The sequence below is a fragment of the Crinia signifera genome, chromosome 4 (assembly GCF_055691185.1).
Source record: "Crinia signifera chromosome 4, ASM5569118v1, whole genome shotgun sequence".
Lineage (NCBI taxonomy): Eukaryota > Metazoa > Chordata > Amphibia > Anura > Myobatrachidae > Crinia > Crinia signifera.
In genome coordinates this window covers 292665283-292685327 of record NC_139220.1, presented here as the reverse complement: position 1 = coordinate 292685327, position 20045 = coordinate 292665283, and the positions used below count along the sequence as shown (strand labels likewise).

Here is a 20045-nt window from a genome sequence, read left to right as displayed (position 1 = left end):
TACCGCGCTTATCTAAGAACATGCAACAGGTATAAAGAATAATAAACAAATTTAATAAAAAACTTGTGTTAAGAATTATTATATTCAATCATTGGATAATCCATAAAAATTACTGGTACCACAAAAGTAAAAATTAGAGCATAGATAGTCACCCAGAGTTCAAACGAGTAGTATCCTGTGTCCGTTCCTATAGTTGCTTCCGTGCTAGTGTTCCATTTGTAGAAGGGCAATGTTGCAAAGGGGACTTTATTGAGGAGAGAATGCTTGTCTCCAACCCAGTGTTGTTGTGGGGCTCTACCTGGTGTGCTTGTATCGTGTTGTCCCGATATTTGCGGCTGCTGGGATAGTTCTGGAAGCTGGTCCGGTCACATGGAATGTAAACAAATTGGATGTCCAAATAGTGGGTGTTCTGGCTATATTCCACCAACGCGTTTCACTTTGCAGCTTTTTCAAGGTCATCACCTTTTGTGTTACCAGTAATTTTTATGGATTATCCAATGATTGAATATAATAATTCTTAACACAAGTATTTTAATAAATTTGTTTATTATTCTTTATACCTGTTGCATGTTCTGCATGATTTATATGACTGCACTGGTGTATTTGTTATGGGACACTTGTATATTTATCTGCATCTTAATCTATATATGAAACACGGCAGAACTTGATTTAATAAAAAATGCTGCAGCTGATGCATCGTAAAGGGCCCCACACACAGCACAATATTCAGGCATTTTCTGAGCGATTTTAACAAATCGCTCAGAAAATGCCTGAAAATGCATGTAAATCGCTGTGTATATAGCCCACACAGCGATTTACATGCGCGCCCCCGCCGTTCTGAATCTGCACAAGATTCAGAACGGACCTGTCTCTCAATTCAGAGCAGTCGCTGAGATGCTCCTGCTCATCTCCCACATGTGTGGCGCGGGGATGAGCAGGGCCATCTGAGCGACCGTCACTGAAGACGCCGGCAACAAGAAGCCCCGCTGTCACTCACCGCCCCACTGAAGCCGCTGCCGCCCGGAAGCATTCCTGCGCAGTCCAAGCAAGTATTGGCTTCTCTCACAGCTCCCTGCAACGCACCCCAGCACACAGCAGTCTCATATTTTACCTGCTTACTCCCGCTATAGTGCTTTGTGCAGTGGCTCAAGCGGCTGTGGTTCGCAGCGCAGGCAGTAATAGACAGCCGCCGGCGCTGCAGAGCTCAGCTGATACCAGCGGCTGTCCAGTAAAATGTGGATGTGCAGCGTAGCTGCGGTTCAAGAACAGGGCGGCGGGCAGTAGCTGGCGTGAGGTCACAAACAGATACAGAGTGCTGGAGACACAGGGGGTTTTGCCACTCACTGCGGGACAGGTCCAAATCTCTCTCTCTCTCTCTCTCTCTCTCTCTCTCTCTCTCTCTCTCTCTCTCTCTCTCTCTCTCTCCACAGCCTGTGTGTGTCCCCTTCAATATGTGCCTGTGTATATATCTGTCCCTCTCTGTATGTATGTATCTATGCCTTTGACTGTTAAGTGTGTCAAGCATATATGTATATGTAAATTGTGGGGTGCAGAACAAAGTGCCTATACCAAGCACCCAAGTTCCTCCACAGGATAACTGGGGCCGCATCATGGAAGAGATGGAGAGAAGGTCTAGACGCCTATGTTTAGTTTATTTAAAAAAATGTTTTTAGGGTGTCTATGTCGACATGGACACTGTCTAAGTGTCATATGTCCTCTCGCATGGCTCGCTGCTCTCGGCACACTATTTTATTTTCCCTCCATGCCCTAGTGGACGGTTAGGTATGAAATACTGCCTGTCGACACATTTCGGCTGAAAATTTAGTAAAAAATGCTAGTTGACCTTTTTCTGGTCAACCTAATGCCTGTCGACCTTTAAACCCTGACAACTTTTTTACTGTCGTCCATTAGACCCTGTTGACCTATTGTCTGTTGACCTTTAAATCCTGTCGACCTTTTGACTGTCAACCATTTGTGGCCGTCCATATCAGGGGCAAACGCAGGATTTTCAGAAGGGGGTTTCCAGAGGGGCGGAGCAAAGCACGGAGATGGACACTTAGGTGACCCAGTATATGCCGGGTCAGTTAAATGTATATAAGTAATAATAATAATATATATATTTATATATATATATACACATACAGGGGCGTCAACAGCAGTGTAGACCCCTGGGCATAGCAATGTATTGGGGCCCCTACTGATCCTCCAGCAGTAGGGGTGGGGGAAGCTTTGATGTCCCGCGGGTGGTAGGGGGTATAACAGCTCAGCATGTAGGGCCTGGATCAGTAATTTCCACTAATTACCCCTTTACTGCACAGATGGTGGGAGGGGGGCATTGGGCTGAATGAAGGGGCCCTGATACATCATTTTCAGGGTGGTAGAGTATGTTTAATACGCAGTGGAGGGGTGTGTACTGGAGTGGGCTTATTATTCACAATTTTCTGGTAGGAGGACAGCTTGCTTGACTGCAGATATCTCCACTTCCCAGAAATAGATTTCTTAGATTTTAATGGAAGTAAAAACTAGAGAATCCCACCTACCAAATGGTATTGGGGTCTAGGGGATCAAAGTTCAGGAGGCAGAGCAATCTGCCAATGAGAATATAAAACTACATACCAGGTGTGTGGAGCTGGAGCAGTAACCAGCTGCTGGAAGGCTGATATCTCTGGTTCTGGAAACAGTAGAGACAAACTACTAGTGTCCCTCAAAGGGGGAGAGTCCCAGCTTTTGGAATATACCCTCAGAAAAACTCTAAGTCAGACAGTACCTGAAATATCTGACTGGGAAGAGCAATTAACAGGGTTGGATGGGGACCACTGCTTTGAAGTCAGATATCTCCGGTTCCCAAGGGCCGATTTTTAAAATTCTTATACCTATAGAAAGAGGGGACCCTCAGCTTTCAGCCTAGGGCCCTTAGACTCCTGAGGGGTTTCTGGGTACTCAGAACCCCCCCCTGCGTGCGCTACTGCATATGACTTTCTATCATGAGTCAGTCTATGATCAGTCCAGATACCCATGGATCTACTGGCCCAGGGGGAAACCGGAAGCAGGACTCACAGTCCTCAGATAGGCAGGTCCTGGCAGCCAGGGTGGGCATTGTGCACTGTAATAGTACTTCTACTGCCCGTTTACATGGAGCATCATTGCTCTGGCAGCACATGTCCCTGTCAACTGCAGTGGTGCTACTGACGGCAGGTATATGGATTTAGGCTACTGGGATGCCTGGTATGAGGAAATACACCTCCCCGAGGGACATAAGTGGTTTGGGGGTTACCAGGACTTTGCACAGACATTGTGCCACAATGATTGTGGTGTGCCTGTGCCCACCTGACACACCCATAGGCGCACACCTATGACCCATACTTGCCTAATTTTGAAAACTAGTTTCAGGGAGATTATAGCAGGTGGTAGAATTTTGCACAGCGCCCCATTGAGGGGCGTGTCATACTCCACTCATAGAGCATGTCTAGTTCCATATATGGAGAGATTGTGAAAAGAGATTGTGAACGTAACACCTAGAAGCATGGGTGTGTACTGCTACATCTGAGAGGAATCTTTTAAAATGACTTGTATCCAAATGTAGATGAGCTACTATACTTGTTAAAGTGCTGGGAAATGGTGCTGATGATTCAATGTAAATGTATCTATCTCTCATTCCTTTTTTCCCAAAAAATGTAACAGTGTAATGCGGACTAGGGTAAATGAGGGAGATTGCTGCTATTTCAGGGAGTCTCCTGCAGAATGCAGGAGGGTAGGCAACTATGATATGACCCTGATTCTTCATGCTGCAGGTGGCTGAATCTAATGAGTCTGACCCTGACCCATCAGTCATTGTCATATAATTCAGCTATATTGATGATCTAATGTGAAAATAGGCCCTGCGAGTGCTTGCAAATCAATTTTAAATCCTTGGCAAGAAAAAAATATATACTTTTTTATTCCCCAGTGGACATTATCAAAAATTATACAATTTAATAATTTTCTCCATTTAAAGTACCTTACTAGTCTAGGCCACTTTACTTTATTAAAATTTTCTCACTAATGCTCGGAGAAGACATTTGCATATCTCAAAAACCAGCATAGCATATTCATGATCAGGAGCACACAATTACCGTATTTATCGGCGTATAACACGCACAGGCGTATAACACGCACCTTCATTTTAAAAGGGAAATCTCAGGAAAAAGTAAAATTTTCACCTGTCCGAGGCCGCAGGCTGTGTGCCACTCATTGGGCTCCTCCGGGATAGTCCTCACCTCAGCTAACTACCATGTTGGTGTAACTCCGGCTAAATGTCCCGCAGCATCACAGGGAAGCTGCCCGTCCCACCGGAGGGGTCTGCAGCCCGAACAGCAGCTCATAGGCTCCGCCACACGCAGGGGCCGCACACCGAAACTTTCCAGCTCAGCAAAACAAGGCTCCTTCCCGTCTCTTGCTGCCGGCACTCCGCTGCTGCTGCTGCTGCTGGGGCGCTCCGTGCCAGCACCTCTCCGGGACTCATCCTGCACACGGCGCAGGCGCACGGAACTCACGTCACTAGCCCTTGAGAGAAACGCGAGATTTGGCTGGCGCATGCGCCGTTCGCTCATAGGAAGTGGCAACGCTCCCGGTGCGATAGGTTATGCTACGCATGCGCCGACCGGTGGGATGGACATACTAGAGCAGCCTTTACATACTGGTCCTGTTCCCACTGAAGCTCTATGGGCGAAGTCTGGTGTGGTGCTGGAGCGGGTGCATGCGGGGGGACAGGCGGCTATATCGACGTATAACACGCACATATCGGCGTATAACACGCACCCATCTTTTCCCCCTATTTTCAGGGGGAAAAAAGTGCGTGTTATACGCCGATAAATACGGTAATCAAAATCAATTCTTAAATCCCTGGCAACAGATTGACTGTTCACTGCTATAATCTGACCCACAACTGTGGTGCTCTAGAATGACCTGCTACCTTTAAAAACATTGCTGTAATAGAATATAATTTTCATCTGTCCCTTTGACCCAAATACCCCCACTTCCTAATTTTCCACTTCCTAATTTCCCACTTCCAGTCCACTTTTGTTGAGACGTACAAGACATAACTAATATTGCCATCAGTTTCTGTAGTGTAGTGGTTATCACGTTCGCCTAACACGCGAAAGGTCCCCGGTTCGAGACCGGGCAGAAACACTTTTTGTATTGCAAACAAACATTTGATGAATAGATATTTTTACAGATACCTCCTCATACACCTAAGGATAAATTTACTAATGCTTCTAAAAAGAAAAAATACATGTGACCCATAGCAACCAATCAGATTCTGTTTTTCATTTCTCTTTTGCAGCCCATTTTTATAAGCGTTATTAAGCCATGTGTGCCAAGATGCCTGTTATGAGCCATACTGAGCACATTTTTGCATCTTTTCATGTCTAAAAATTCATCTTATTCACTAATGGATGTGACAAGCTGCTTCATGTGACTGAATAGATGGGTTAGGACACAAAAGTGTCCTAGGAGGGTGCCTGAAAGGAGTGGATTTGCTGAAGCAGCGGTTTCTAGATTGGGAAGTCAAGCCCAAATAGTATAGGATGTGAAAAAAGAGGGGGTGATACCGCGCTTATCTAAGAACATGCAACAGGTATAAAGAATAATAAACAAATTTAATAAAAAACTTGTGTTAAGAATTATTATATTCAATCATTGGATAATCCATAAAAATTACTGGTACCACAAAAGTAAAAATTAGAGCATAGATAGTCACCCAGAGTTCAAACGAGTAGTATCCTGTGTCCGTTCCTATAGTTGCTTCCGTGCTAGTGTTCCATTTGTAGAAGGGCAATGTTGCAAAGGGGACTTTATTGAGGAGAGAATGCTTGTCTCCAACCCAGTGTTGTTGTGGGGCTCTACCTGGTGTGCTTGTATCGTGTTGTCCCGATATTTGCGGCTGCTGGGATAGTTCTGGAAGCTGGTCCGGTCACATGGAATGTAAACAAATTGGATGTCCAAATAGTGGGTGTTCTGGCTATATTCCACCAACGCGTTTCACTTTGCAGCTTTTTCAAGGTCATCACCTTTTGTGTTACCAGTAATTTTTATGGATTATCCAATGATTGAATATAATAATTCTTAACACAAGTATTTTAATAAATTTGTTTATTATTCTTTATACCTGTTGCATGTTCTGCATGATTTATATGACTGCACTGGTGTATTTGTTATGGGACACTTGTATATTTATCTGCATCTTAATCTATATATGAAACACGGCAGAACTTGATTTAATAAAAAATGCTGCAGCTGATGCATCGTAAAGGGCCCCACACACAGCACAATATTCAGGCATTTTCTGAGCGATTTTAACAAATCGCTCAGAAAATGCCTGAAAATGCATGTAAATCGCTGTGTATATAGCCCACACAGCGATTTACATGCGCGCCCCCGCCGTTCTGAATCTGCACAAGATTCAGAACGGACCTGTCTCTCAATTCAGAGCAGTCGCTGAGATGCTCCTGCTCATCTCCCACATGTGTGGCGCGGGGATGAGCAGGGCCATCTGAGCGACCGTCACTGAAGACGCCGGCAACAAGAAGCCCCGCTGTCACTCACCGCCCCACTGAAGCCGCTGCCGCCCGGAAGCATTCCTGCGCAGTCCAAGCAAGTATTGGCTTCTCTCACAGCTCCCTGCAACGCACCCCAGCACACAGCAGTCTCATATTTTACCTGCTTACTCCCGCTATAGTGCTTTGTGCAGTGGCTCAAGCGGCTGTGGTTCGCAGCGCAGGCAGTAATAGACAGCCGCCGGCGCTGCAGAGCTCAGCTGATACCAGCGGCTGTCCAGTAAAATGTGGATGTGCAGCGTAGCTGCGGTTCAAGAACAGGGCGGCGGGCAGTAGCTGGCGTGAGGTCACAAACAGATACAGAGTGCTGGAGACACAGGGGGTTTTGCCACTCACTGCGGGACAGGTCCAAATCTCTCTCTCTCTCTCTCTCTCTCTCTCTCTCTCTCTCTCTCTCTCTCTCTCTCTCTCTCTCTCTCTCTCTCTCCACAGCCTGTGTGTGTCCCCTTCAATATGTGCCTGTGTATATATCTGTCCCTCTCTGTATGTATGTATCTATGCCTTTGACTGTTAAGTGTGTCAAGCATATATGTATATGTAAATTGTGGGGTGCAGAACAAAGTGCCTATACCAAGCACCCAAGTTCCTCCACAGGATAACTGGGGCCGCATCATGGAAGAGATGGAGAGAAGGTCTAGACGCCTATGTTTAGGGATGGGGACCCCTATACCACATTATATATATATATATATATATATATATATACATACACAGTGCAGTTTGATGGCATGTGCGGCTGTGACAGTCGTGACAGATTTCAAAATCTCCCGTGCTGAATCTCCCATTATGAATCTCTGACACAAATCTCTCTGTATGTGGCTCATTGTCTGAAATGAGTCACAAGAGTGAAATCTCTTGTGCTGAATCTCCCGTTATGTATCTCTGGCACACATCTCTGCGTATGTAGGGCCCTTTACACTTTATATACAGGTTTAGACTCATTCGCATACTGATATGTAAGTGTTGAGTTGCATGGGTTCTGGTGGGCCAAAAAAAGGGTTGTATGGGGAGATGTAATAGAAATGCTATTGCCCCTATTTACATGGCATGTAATTGCTCTGGCATGTATATAGATTCGGGCTACTGGGACACCCAGTATGAGGAGGAACAACACCTTGCCGAGGGACATCAGTGGTTTGGGGGTTACAGAACTTTGCACACACATTAGGGTGTGCATGTGCACACCTGACACACCCCGTGCACATGCCTATGACCCTGATTCTTTATGTTGCAGGTGGCTGAATCTTATGACAAAGATCCATCAGTCATTGTCATACAGCATACTTGGAAACCCATCAATTTAATGCAGGCTCTGGACCCTGTAGATTAGCTGAGAGTGTAATCTATATAATTCTGTAAATCGTGTGTATTTGTTTTCCCTTTTTATAGCGAGGTTCAGTATTGTGCATGGAAATGTTATTTGTCTCAAACATGACTACCAGCTACGTTATCACAAATAAAACAAATTTTTGTTGTTGCTAAAAAGAAGGTTGTTGTTAAAAAAGCAAAACTGAGTTCATTCTGTACTGTAAAGTGGCCAAAAATAGTAAGGTATCAAATAGAGAAAATAAGTGAATACATTTTCATTAATTTGTAACCTGGAGCCAATTCAGCTATAGTGAAGATCCAATGTGAAAATAGGACCTTTGATTCCTCGCAAATCAATCTTAAATCCTTGACAAAAAAATAAAACAAATTCCCCCCTGTGAAATTAATGAAAAATGTTAAAATTCAATTATTTTCTCCATTTGAAGTACCTTACTAGTCTAGGCAGTTTAACTTTATTTAAATTCCCTCACTAATGCTTAGTGGAGACATATGTATATCTCAAAAACTAGAGCCAATTGAAAAACAAGCATGGCATATTCATGATCAGGAGCTCAACATTAATCAAAATAGTTTCCTAAATCCCTGTCAACAGATTGAATGTTCCCAAGTGTAATCTGACCCACAACTGTGGTACTCTAGACTGACCCATTACCTTCAAAAACATTGATGTGCTAGGAAATATTTTCCATCTGCCTCTTTGACCCAAATACCTCCCAACTTCCTTATATCTTCTACTCTACAAACTTGCTGTCATTTACAAGACAGCAGAAACACAGCCATCAGTTTCTGTAGTGTAGTGGTTATCACGTTCGCCTAACACGCGAAAGGTCCCCGGTTCGAGACCGGGCAGAAACAGTTTTTCTTTTTGTAATAAAAACAAATACCTCCTCATACACCTAGGGATAAATTTACTACAGGTCTCCTGTAACCTTGAAAAAGAAGTGTAAAGCTTTGAAATGTTGGATCAACAACTGTGCCAGTCGTTATTTGAGTTGAGTGCTGCGGTCGATAAACATACAATAATCAGTCAATTGTATCGCTGCCTGTCTGCCACTTTGACCCAAATACCTCTGACTTCCTCATTTCCCACTTCCGCTCTAATCTCTTGTTGCCACTTACAAAACAACAGAACCACAGCCATCAGTTTCTGTAGTGTAGTGGTTATCACGTTCGCCTAACACGCGAAAGGTCCCCGGTTCGAGACCGGGCAGAAACATTTTTTCTTTTGGTATTAAAAACAAATGTTTGTGAATATTTTTTTTTACAAATACCTCCTCATACATCTTACATGGAATGTAAACAAATTGGATGTCCAAATAGTGGGTGTCCTGTCTCTATTCCTCCAATGCGTTTCGCTTTGCAGCTTTTTCAAGATGATGACCTTGAAAAAGCTGCAAAGCAAAATGCGTTGGTGGAATAGAGCCAGGACACCCACTATTTGGACATCCAATTTGTTTACATTCCATGTGACCAGACCAGCTTCCAGAACTATCCAAGCAGCCGCAAATATCGGGACAACACAATACAAGCTCACCAGGTAGAGCCCCACAACAACAGGCGCTCCCTGGGTTGGAGACAAGCATTCTCTCCTCAATGAAGTCCCCTTTGCAACATTGGCCTTCTACAAATGAGACACTAGCACTTAAGCAACTATAGGAACGGACACAGGATACGACTCGTTTGAACTGGGTGACTATCCATGCTCTAATTTTTACTTTTGTGGTACCAGTAATTTTTATGGATTATCCAGTGATTGAATATATTAATTCTTAACACAAGTATTTTAATAAATTTGTTTATTATTCTTTATACCTGTTGCATGTTCTTAGATAAGCGCGGTTTCACCCCCTCTTTTTTTGCTTTATATGACTGCACTGGTGTATTTTTATGTGACACTTGTATATTTAACTGCATCTAAGTCTATATATGAAACACAGCAGAACTTGATTTAATAAAAAATGCTGCAGCTGATGCATCGTAACACTTTATATACAGATTTAGACTCACTCGCATACTAATATGTAAGTGTTGAGTTGCATGGGTTCTGGTGGGCTAAAAAAAGGGTTGTATGGGGAGATGTAATAGAAATGCTATTGCCCCTATTTACATGGCGTGTAATTGCTCTGGCATGTATATAGATTCGGGCTACTGGGACACCCGGTGTGAGGAGGAACAACACCTTGCCGAGGGACATCAGTGGTTTGGGAGTTATGGGACTTTGCACACACATTAGGGTATGCCTGTGCACACCTGACACACCCAGTGCACATGCCTATGACCCTGATTCTTCATGTTGCAGGTGGCTGAATCTCATGACACAGATCTATCAGTCATTGTCATACAGCATACTTGGAAACCCATCAATTTAATGCAGGCTCTGGACCCTGTAGATTAGCTGAGTGTGTAATCTATATAATTCTGTAAATCGTGTGTATTTGTTTTCCTTTTTTATAGCGAGGTTCAGTATTGTGCATGGAAGTGTTATTTGTCTCAAACATGACTACCAGCTAAGTTATCACAAATAAAACAAATTTTTGTTGTTGCTAAAAAGAAGGTTGTTATTAAAAAAGCAAAACTGAGTTCATTCTGTACTGTAAAGTGGCCAGGGTATCAAATAGAGAAAATACCGTATTTTTCGGACCATAAGACGCACTTTTCCTCCCCAAAAAAGTGGGGGGAAAAGTGTGTGCGTCTTATGGAGCAAATATTGGAATATTAACATGCAAAAAACTCCTGAATGCTGGTGATGCTGCACCAGCATCTCAGGAGCTGCAGCAGAGCCCGCTCCCCCTCCCGTGGTACTTGCCAGCAGCTTAGACTTAGAGGTCCGGGCAGCGGGGTCCTTTTGGAGAATGGGATATCATCGGCGGGGAACTATCATGGGATCTAGCACTACTAGTTCCCATCTGCCGCAGGGACCCCGCCGACGATATGCCATTCGCCAAACGGACCTCACCCCAGCGTCTCCCTACCACTGCCAGCATGTCATCATCCCTCGCCCGGCACCTTTACACTCACCCCCTAACATTCCCACGGAGCCGGGTGTCTGTCTCCAATCCCCATATGTCCGATCACCAGGTGTACCGAGGGATTGAGCTGCCGCGTTGCTCGAGGGACGGAGCGGCCGGGTAAGAGGAAGGTAGGAGCTTCCAGTATCTAAGGGGAAGACAGACAGCGCTTCCAGGAGGCTGCCACCGCTGGGAGCCGGGTATAAGGGGGACAGCGCGCTGCCGATGCTGGGAGCTGTGTGGAGGAGGGGGAATGTGAGGCAGTCATTTGCCACCGGGCTACAGTACTCTGTGCCTGCTCAACACCACCCACTGCCCACTTGGTCTGTCCTGGCATCGCGTCCGCTGGCTAGAAGGCAGACCTTTCACCCTGCTTGAAGCTGCCCATTAGATTTAGCTCTCAGCCTCCTGACATTAACAAGGAGCAGTCACCTGTAGGCAGCTCCTCTTAGGCACTGCAGCGAGACTCGACTCTACAGCAGGTTTGTGTCTCACCTGCCTGGGGCTACCTGCATGGTGGAGGGGTGACACAGTGCATTTTTAATAAGTGGACGAATGAGCTACCACTTTCTTTCCTCCCCATGTCCCCCCCTCTCTCTATATGTCTATCACTCTGCCCACCATGTCTCTCTGCCATTCTGCCCCTCTCACTCTGCACCTCTCTGCTATTGTATTTCTGCCCCTCTCTGCCCATGTCATTGTGCCTATGTCTCTCTGCCCCTATCTGCCTCTCTCCCTACGTCTCTTCCTCTCTGCTGTTCTGCCAGATCATTCCTGCCCATAACCTCATCCTCAGAATATTTTTTTCCTGTTTTCCTCCTCTAAAACTAGGTGCGTCTTATAGTCCGGTGCGTCTTATAGAGCGAAAAATACGGTAAGTGAATTTGATAATTTTTCATTAATTTGTAACCTGGAGCCAATTCAGCTATAGTAAAGCTCTAATGTGAAAATAGGACCTTTGATTCCTCGCAAATCAATCTTAAATCCTTGACAAAAAAATAAAACAAATTTCCCCTGTGAAATTAATGAAAAATGTTAAAATTAAATTATTTTCATCATTTGAAGTACCTTACTAGTCTATGCCGTTTTACTTTATTTAAATTCCCTCACTAATGCTCAGTGGAGACATATGTATATCTCAAAAACTAGAGCCAATTGAAAAACAAGCATGGCATATTCATGATCAGGAGCTCAACATTAATCAAAATAGTTTCCTAAATCCCTGTCAACAGATTGAATGTTCCCAAGTGTATTCTGACCCACAACTGTGGTACTCTAGACTGACCCGTTACCTTCAAAAACATTGATGTGCTAGGACATAATTTCCATCTGCCCCTTTGACCCAAATACCTCCCAACTTCCTTATTTTTACTTCCACTCTACAAACTTGCTGTCATTTACAAGACAGCAGGAGCACAGCCATCAGTTTCTGTAGTGTAGTGGTTATCACGTTCGCCTAACACGCGAAAGGTCCCCGGTTCGAGACCGGGCAGAAACAGTTTTTCTTTTTGTATTAAAAACAAATGTTTGTGAATATTTTTTTTTTTACAGATACCTCCTCATACACATAGGGATAAATCTTCTACAGGTCTCCTGTAACCTTGAAAAAGAAGTGTAAATCTTTGAAATGTTGGTTCAACAACTGTGCCAGTCGTTATTTGAGTTGTGTGCTGCTGTCGATACACATACAATAATCAGTCAATCGTATCGCTGCCTGTCTGCCACCTTGACCCAAATACCTCTGACTACCTCATTTCCCACTTCCGCTCAAACATATTGTTGCCACTTACAAGACAGCAGAACCACAGCCATCAGTTTCTGTAGTGTAGTGGTTATCACGTTCGCCTAACACGCGAAAGGTCCCCGGTTCGAGACCGGGCAGAAACAATTTTATTGATATTACAAACAAACATTTTCTGAATATTTTATTGTACAGATGCCTAGGGGTAAATATACTATAGCTTCTAAAAATTACAAGAGGTTTATCATTTATTTATTGCATCCTAGACAATGATGGACATAATTTGATTGGTTGCTATGGTACCATTACCTCTTTTCATTTAGAAGCTTTAGTAAATGCGCCCTTTTTATTTAAAAAAAAATAAGAAACATGTGAATCTTAGGGTCACGTGTGACTCAACTTACACTGAGCATTTTTTGTTGTTGTCTGAAAATGCATCTTAGTCACTAGTGGATGTGACAAGCTGCTTCATATGACTGCACTGATGTATTTGTTATGTGACACACTCATTCGCATACTGATATGTAATTGTTGAATACAAAATTAGTCATTATAGTCTCTTGAAGTGTTACATATGTTTGTGACTATGCATCTTTTTTGGGTTGAATTGCACAGGTTCTGGCAGGGCCCAGATGGGCTGTCTGGTGTGACTGCAGCTATAGGGGGTTATTATGATTCATATGCAGCTTGGCTGCCTTCGCTTGGGGACAGATCTTTTTGTTTTGCGCATGGGTGTTTGCTGGGTGCATGCACCCAGGACAGTTGGTGGGGGGCCGAGAGGGGTGGCCCCATTAGCTTACAGGAATGCCCAGCATTTCATGGGAGTTCCCATGAAAATGCTGGGCATTCTCATGCTAATGACACGTGTGGGGGGCGGGCAGCTGACATCTGGTGATGTAAGCTGTCTACCCATTTCCTTCCCAGCATGCACGCATATGTAAGTGACTTGAGAGTCACTTTTATATGCGTGCACTTTCCACATCTTTCGATAGTTGGTGACCATGGAAAGATGTGGGCGGTTGCCCCTGCCTTGCGAATGGATAATATGTAATATCCATTCGCAAGCCCCTGCAAGTGAGTTGCCCTTGCGAATGGGTGGCACCAGCCAACTATTCGCAAGGCAGGGTTTGGTGGACTGGCAAGGCTGTGAAATCGCAGTTTTGTAAATCAACCAGAATAGCTCCCTCCCTTATAGACCTTGATTTTGCTATTTTTTTCCTTCTAAATTGTCATATGCATCAACTTGTGGTGGTAGAGGCTAAGACAGTAGAACAATTTAAACATGCTTGGGATAGGCATATGAATATCCTTACAAAGAAATAAGGATTAAAAAGGGTTGAGTTTACCTGAAGGGTAAAAAAAGGGGCAGACTAGATGGGCAAAATGGTTCTTATCTGCCGTCAAATTCTATGTTTCTATAACTTGATTCTTCCTTATATCTTTGTTCTGCTTAAACTTTTAATTAATTGATCAAGCTAAATTGTCTTCTCCATTGTCACTAGTGACAAATTCTGTCCCCTTTCCATCTGCTCCTTTGAACCAAACCCCTCCCACTTCCTCTGTCCCTACTATCGCTCTACACACTTACTGCTACTTACATGAGAGCAGATCCCAGTCATCGGTTTCTGTAGTGTAGTGGTTATCACGTTCGCCTAACACGCGAAAGGTCCCCGGTTCGAGACCGGGCAGAAACAGATTTTCATTTTGTTTTACAAACATACATTTGCTGAATATTTTATTGAACAGATGCATCCTCATACACCTCGTGGTAAATTTATTAAAGCTTTTAAAAATAAAATGGAAAAAAGGTGATGTTGCCCATAGCAACCAATGGGATTTTGGCTATCATTTCTCAGACAGAATCTGGTCGGTTGCTATGGGCAACAACACTTATTTGCATATAGTAAATTTACCCCTTAGTCTCAATAAAACATGGATGTAACAAGCTGCTTTACAGGACTGCACTGATTTATTTGATATGTGATATTTTTAGATATCTCTGCATCTGAGCAGAGGTGTAGCATGGAGCCATGGCACCCAGAGCAATCTTGTGTCAGGGCACCCCTAATACATAATGCCCACACAAGTATAGTGTTCATTCTAGCACTCGCCCTATTTGAAAATCCATGCAGTTCCTCTTCCCTGCCTGAGGTGTCGCTGTCTGCTGTAGTGCTTCTAGCACAGTGTGGTCTGTATATCAGCACTGATAAGCAAACCAGATCTGTGCTAGAAACATCACAACAGACAGCGACACCCCAGGCAGGGAAGAGGAACTGCATGGGTTTTCAAAAAGAGTGGGTGCTAGAATGAACACTACAAGTACTTACACACAAAATGCCCACTGTAGTTGTGCTGCTTAGAATAATCAGCCCCCCCATATTAGCACCCCTATTACATAATGCCCACAGAAGTAACAGTGATTACACACATAATGCCCATAGTAGTTTAGCTGCTTATACACATAATACCTTCAATAATAGCACCGCTTACAGACAATGTCCATGGTTGCCACAGCAGAAGCACTGCTTATTCATAATGGCCACAGTTCCCATAGTAGTAGCGCTGCTTATACATAATGCCTCTGATTGTAGACAGTAGAAGTGCTGCATTACACCTAAGGATGCTGACAGTAGTAGCATAGCTTATACATAGTGCATCTGGTCAGGGCCGGATTATAATGGGGGGCACAAGGGTTCAGTGCCCCTGGGCCCCCCTCTAGCTAGGATCCCCCCCGTGGTTGGCATGTATTTTTAGCTAAAGGTTTTGTGCATGGGAGTGGGGTAGTGCTGCAGCTTCACCTTTCTGCCAATGTGACAATGATTAATGGTGCTGAGCATTGGGAGCTAAGTGTGCAGTGCATTACTGGGAGTTGACTAAGTCCCATGCCACTTTGCACCAGAGGGCAGAGGCTGAGACGATTGTGCTGAGCTCTGATTGGTGGAGCTCATTACATGCTTCTCAGGCCCATGGATAACAGCAGCAGCAGCCTAGTCATGGGAGGGTTTTTAATCAGAGGCAGCACTGGGACTGTGAGGTCTCCTACAGAGTAAGGTGCAGAGGGACAAACAGAGGCTTTTCATGTGGTATGTATGTATGTATTTATGTGTGTATGTATATATATATATATATATATATATATATATATTTATATATCCCCTGAAGTTACCCATTATACTGCCTTTACTCTGTGTATTGACAGTGTAATATTTCCCCATGCAGTTTGCGGCCAGTAATGACAAGTGCAAGGGGGCCCCCCTGTCTAAAGTGCCCCGGGCCCCCCGAAGGCTTAATCTGGCACTGCATCTGGTTGCAGACAGTTGAAGTGCTGCATTACACCTACGGATGCTGACAGGAGAAGCGCTGCATTAAGCCCAGTTGCCGACAGTAGTAGCACTGCTTAAACATTACAGAAAACTTTATGTTAAAAAAACCTATGCTCAAAGAGCCCATGGCTGGTTATGCTTGTGAGGGAGACCTCACTCCAGTTTTTTATTATTTATTTATATTTCTACTTTTTACACAGACAAGCCTGCACGGATCTGACTGATCAGTGCAGGCTTCAATGACTTCACCACCAGATAAATAAAAACCCTGAGAATACAGCAGATTAGTAAATTAGCCGTATTCTCATTTCGTATTTCAGGCCCAATTACGTTTGATCCCGGTTGTACCCGATCGTACACTGGATTGGCTGTAATCAGGGATCTTAGTAAATCTCGGCCATCATCAGCTTAGCCACACTGTGCTCATTTCAGAACCTCTGTGACAGTGCACCAACTGAGGTCCACTGGCCCAACTGATATTTGGACTCAAGGTTGAAACTATATTTATCCAGGATTCATCAGCATGCATAAACCTTGCTCAGGCTAAATTTACATGGAGTATCAAGCAACATCTCATCTAACTGGTCCATGGTCACAACTGACGTCCACCTTGACTGAGGCTCACAGAGAAGCAGTATTGTTCTTGGTGAGTTGGCATTTTAAAGTGCTGGTCAGTTCCAATCACACCATGTATTTATGGAAATCTTAACAGTTGGAGCAGAACAATGGTTGGGTTTAAGCATTAATCCAATTTAACCAAATGAGTTTTCACCTCCTTCACAAATAAATATCCCCCAGATTACAGTCTGATACTTGTTCCTGAACCATTCGGTCAAAATCTGTAGAGCTGTACAAGGAAGACTGGTTAATGTAGCACTGACATTGCCGAAAACACATAGACTTAATATAGTTCTGATCTGGGGATGAACATATGCTGTTTTGCAGAGTGCTCTGTTATTTTCACTCTTCCTCAGGTGCTATATGTATAAAGGTAATTTACCAAATATAGCTATACATATATTCCCTTATATTGTATGGCTAGATAAAGAATCTGTTTTACCCCAATGAATAATCACATTTTATCAAAACACTTGTCAGCCTCATAAATAGGGCTTTGCATTGTACAATGTACATTATGAAACAATGTGTACTATATACTGTATATAATGCACTTTTATACTATTGCAATGATGTTGAAATATGTTTATCAGTATAAGCTATCACTGATCTTTTTGATTAACCCTCTGTTGCCTAGATAGCAGAGAATATCTGGACTCCACTTTTAACCAGCCCTCGTTTATCCTTCACTCCTCCCCTTTCTTTTCTCTGCTTTTCAAAAGGATCAGTCAGATGATGGATGCTGCAAGTTCTTATGATGAACTGGTAAAGATTTCTGCTTTTGGGAAAGAATATTAAATACCTGGAAAGGGAAGCTCAGAACTTACATTCCTAAACTACAGCACCGAATATCTGGGGAGAGAGAGGTAAGAACCAAACTGATCGCAGCCCTTCACAATTCTGTTTGTAAACAGGGGGAAAATATCACAGTGGAACACTTCTGCCATCATATGTAAATTGTTCAATACTTACTGATTTAAATATGTAATAAGTACTTTCTGTGTGTAACACACAAACTTCCTCAAACTCTTAAATTGTGGTCATTGAAAAATACAAAGTAAATCATTTTCTTTCACTTTTATAAACTGAGCAAATGTTTAAGGTGCATATGATATCTTCTCAAAGACTCAATTTAATCAACATTCACAAAGAAATGCCGTTCTCGTGTGTGTAAAAGTTGTTTCTATTTGAATGTTCCATGCATGGGTGATATAGTGTCATTCACACTGTCTTCCTGTAGTAGATGGTTGTTATTGTGGATGTGCGAGATCTGACTATACCCTAGGGCTGATGTGTTTTAATCAGTGAAGAGACAACAATGCAAAAGAATATTGAAATAGATTCTTCGTGAAAATACTGAATGGGTATTTAAAAAATAAAACAGGACTATTTGGCTAAATACTATAGATGGTATCTGTAATGTGTATGGTTTGTTAAGATAAGAGCACCTTCACGTCTCTAAAATGTTTGTAATAACACTGACAACTATAAAATATATAAATAAAAACAAGATGAAACATACTTTGTATCTTGTTATATTTCAGAGCTATATTTTATGCAAAGGAAAAACAATATTAGATCCATGGATTAATATTCGGACAATTGTAAATATTTCACATTAACTGTAAACTACCACATATTAAACAACTAGCTACAACGCAATACCAATCCGATTAATCTGAAAGATGAAGATTGTAGATAATGTGCAGCAAACCAAAAGAGAATTTGATGATTCAAATGATGCATACATTATCGCATAGTTTAATTAGTTTAAAGATGGATTAATTATTGTACTTTATATATTTACATATTTAATATGTCATTTTGTTTCATCCCACAGAGTAAATGTAAAAAATCTTATACATTTCTGAATAAGTATAAAGGAATAAAAGCAACCTACAGCCAAAGTATACTAATAAATTTCATTTTTTTTTTTAATAATTACATTTTCAGATTCAGTTTTAATGAATGCTTTGTTATTCACTAATATGTAAAGAAATAACAGAGCTAACTAATATTAACTAAAATGATCAAACATTTAGAAAATAAAATAGCAACATTTAGGGGAAATGTTTGTATAAAATTGTATTAATTATTATTAATATTATTATTATTATTATTTTAAAGATCAGACATTATAAAATATATTCATTGCTTGCAGAAAATAAAGAGTAAAAATATCATCCCCTACATGTTAATTTTGTAATGATATATTTTTTTTTATAGAAAATAATGTGATAAGTTAATACTAAAAACATCAATGACTTAAATGTACAGTGTAAGCCCATACACTAGTCTGTAACAGATGATAAATGTACAACGGAATGTGTATTACAACTAGAAAAAGAGCAATACTGTATATAGTTTTGACATTAACACATTACTTTTTTTTTTAATATCTTCCACAATGGACGTTTTGTTACCTACACATTTTTTTGGGTGAAAACATACAGGCATAATAAGAAACACAAGCAAGGTCTTACTAGTTCATACTTTTGGATAAAGGTGACATATTAATTAATTTATTTTTAAAACTACAATATACGAATGCTTTCTTTTAGTGTATATTTCTAGTGCAGCTATTTCAATTATAATTTCCAAATTACTAACAGAAAGGCGTTGAAATAAATGTATACAATTACAAATTATAATAATAGTTAATACTGATTAAGGCTTTAACTAAGCATTGTTTTTTAAATTGATGCTATATTATTTATTAATGGGATCTTATTCAGACTGATTTTCACAATATTTATTTCATATTCATTTCCTGTATAGCTTCTTTTGTATTTATACTTTTTTTGGAGCTCCTAGATATGAAAATCCATTAAATAAGTGTTCTGTACTGTATAATATTATATATATATATATATATATATATATATATATATATATATATATATATATATACGTCCAGACAACAGCACTCACCAAATAACAGCCCACAGAAGGAGGGGGTGCCATCCAATACCTTCAAAGGGTTTAGTAGATACGTCCAGACGGCGGCACTCACCAAATAACTTCTCACAGAGGCAGTATGTTGTTTATCAACGTTTCAAACCTTTTAATGACGGTTCTTCATCAGGATACAAATACACATTGCATACAAAACAATATTTATACACACCCCAATCCCCCCTACACCAATCACCAACCTTTGATTTTGGATCCTTCTCACCTGAGGTATTAGGATCCTGCCGGCAGCACCCCCGTGTTTTCAACCTGCAAGGTCAGCGTCTCCATTGTCTTGCACAGCTCCTTTGGAGCAGTCTGGGAATCACCTGCACGCCACAGGTGTCTAGGCACACATAAGTATATATATATATATATATATATATATATATATATATATATATATATATATCATATCCTTTGTGACACAGAGGAATGATGAACTTAATATTAGTTGTATTTACTGACTGCCATACAG

General features: G+C 41.9%; 1 protein-coding gene and 6 non-coding genes across 9 annotated transcripts in view; all 7 read left to right on the top strand.

Moving 5' to 3' along the window:
* The first annotated feature begins 5096 nt into the window (after positions 1-5096).
* On the top strand, positions 5097-5169 carry TRNAV-AAC (transfer RNA valine (anticodon AAC)). Its single transcript has one exon. It is a non-coding gene; the product is annotated as a tRNA-Val (tRNA).
* A 3538-nt stretch (positions 5170-8707) lies between these two features.
* TRNAV-AAC (transfer RNA valine (anticodon AAC)) lies at positions 8708-8780 on the top strand. The gene has a single exon. It is a non-coding gene; the product is annotated as a tRNA-Val (tRNA).
* A 288-nt stretch (positions 8781-9068) lies between these two features.
* Positions 9069-9141, top strand: TRNAV-AAC (transfer RNA valine (anticodon AAC)). Its single transcript has one exon. It is a non-coding gene; the product is annotated as a tRNA-Val (tRNA).
* A 3217-nt stretch (positions 9142-12358) lies between these two features.
* Positions 12359-12431, top strand: TRNAV-AAC (transfer RNA valine (anticodon AAC)). The gene has a single exon. It is a non-coding gene; the product is annotated as a tRNA-Val (tRNA).
* A 316-nt stretch (positions 12432-12747) lies between these two features.
* On the top strand, positions 12748-12820 carry TRNAV-AAC (transfer RNA valine (anticodon AAC)). The gene has a single exon. It is a non-coding gene; the product is annotated as a tRNA-Val (tRNA).
* A 1475-nt stretch (positions 12821-14295) lies between these two features.
* Positions 14296-14368, top strand: TRNAV-AAC (transfer RNA valine (anticodon AAC)). The gene has a single exon. It is a non-coding gene; the product is annotated as a tRNA-Val (tRNA).
* Positions 14369-17348: 2980 nt separating this feature from the next.
* The window catches only part of LOC146075626 (LIM homeobox transcription factor 1-alpha-like), a 52252-nt gene continuing 49555 nt past the window's right edge, over positions 17349-20045 (top strand). For 2 of the 3 annotated variants that reach the window (XM_083185044.1, XM_083185042.1), the window contains exon 1: positions 17349-17481. The gene's annotated coding sequence lies outside the window, so the exon portion shown is untranslated. Of the gene's footprint in view, positions 17482-19636; positions 19845-20045 lie in introns of those variants that run through there. The other variant, XM_083185043.1, reaches the window with a different exon arrangement.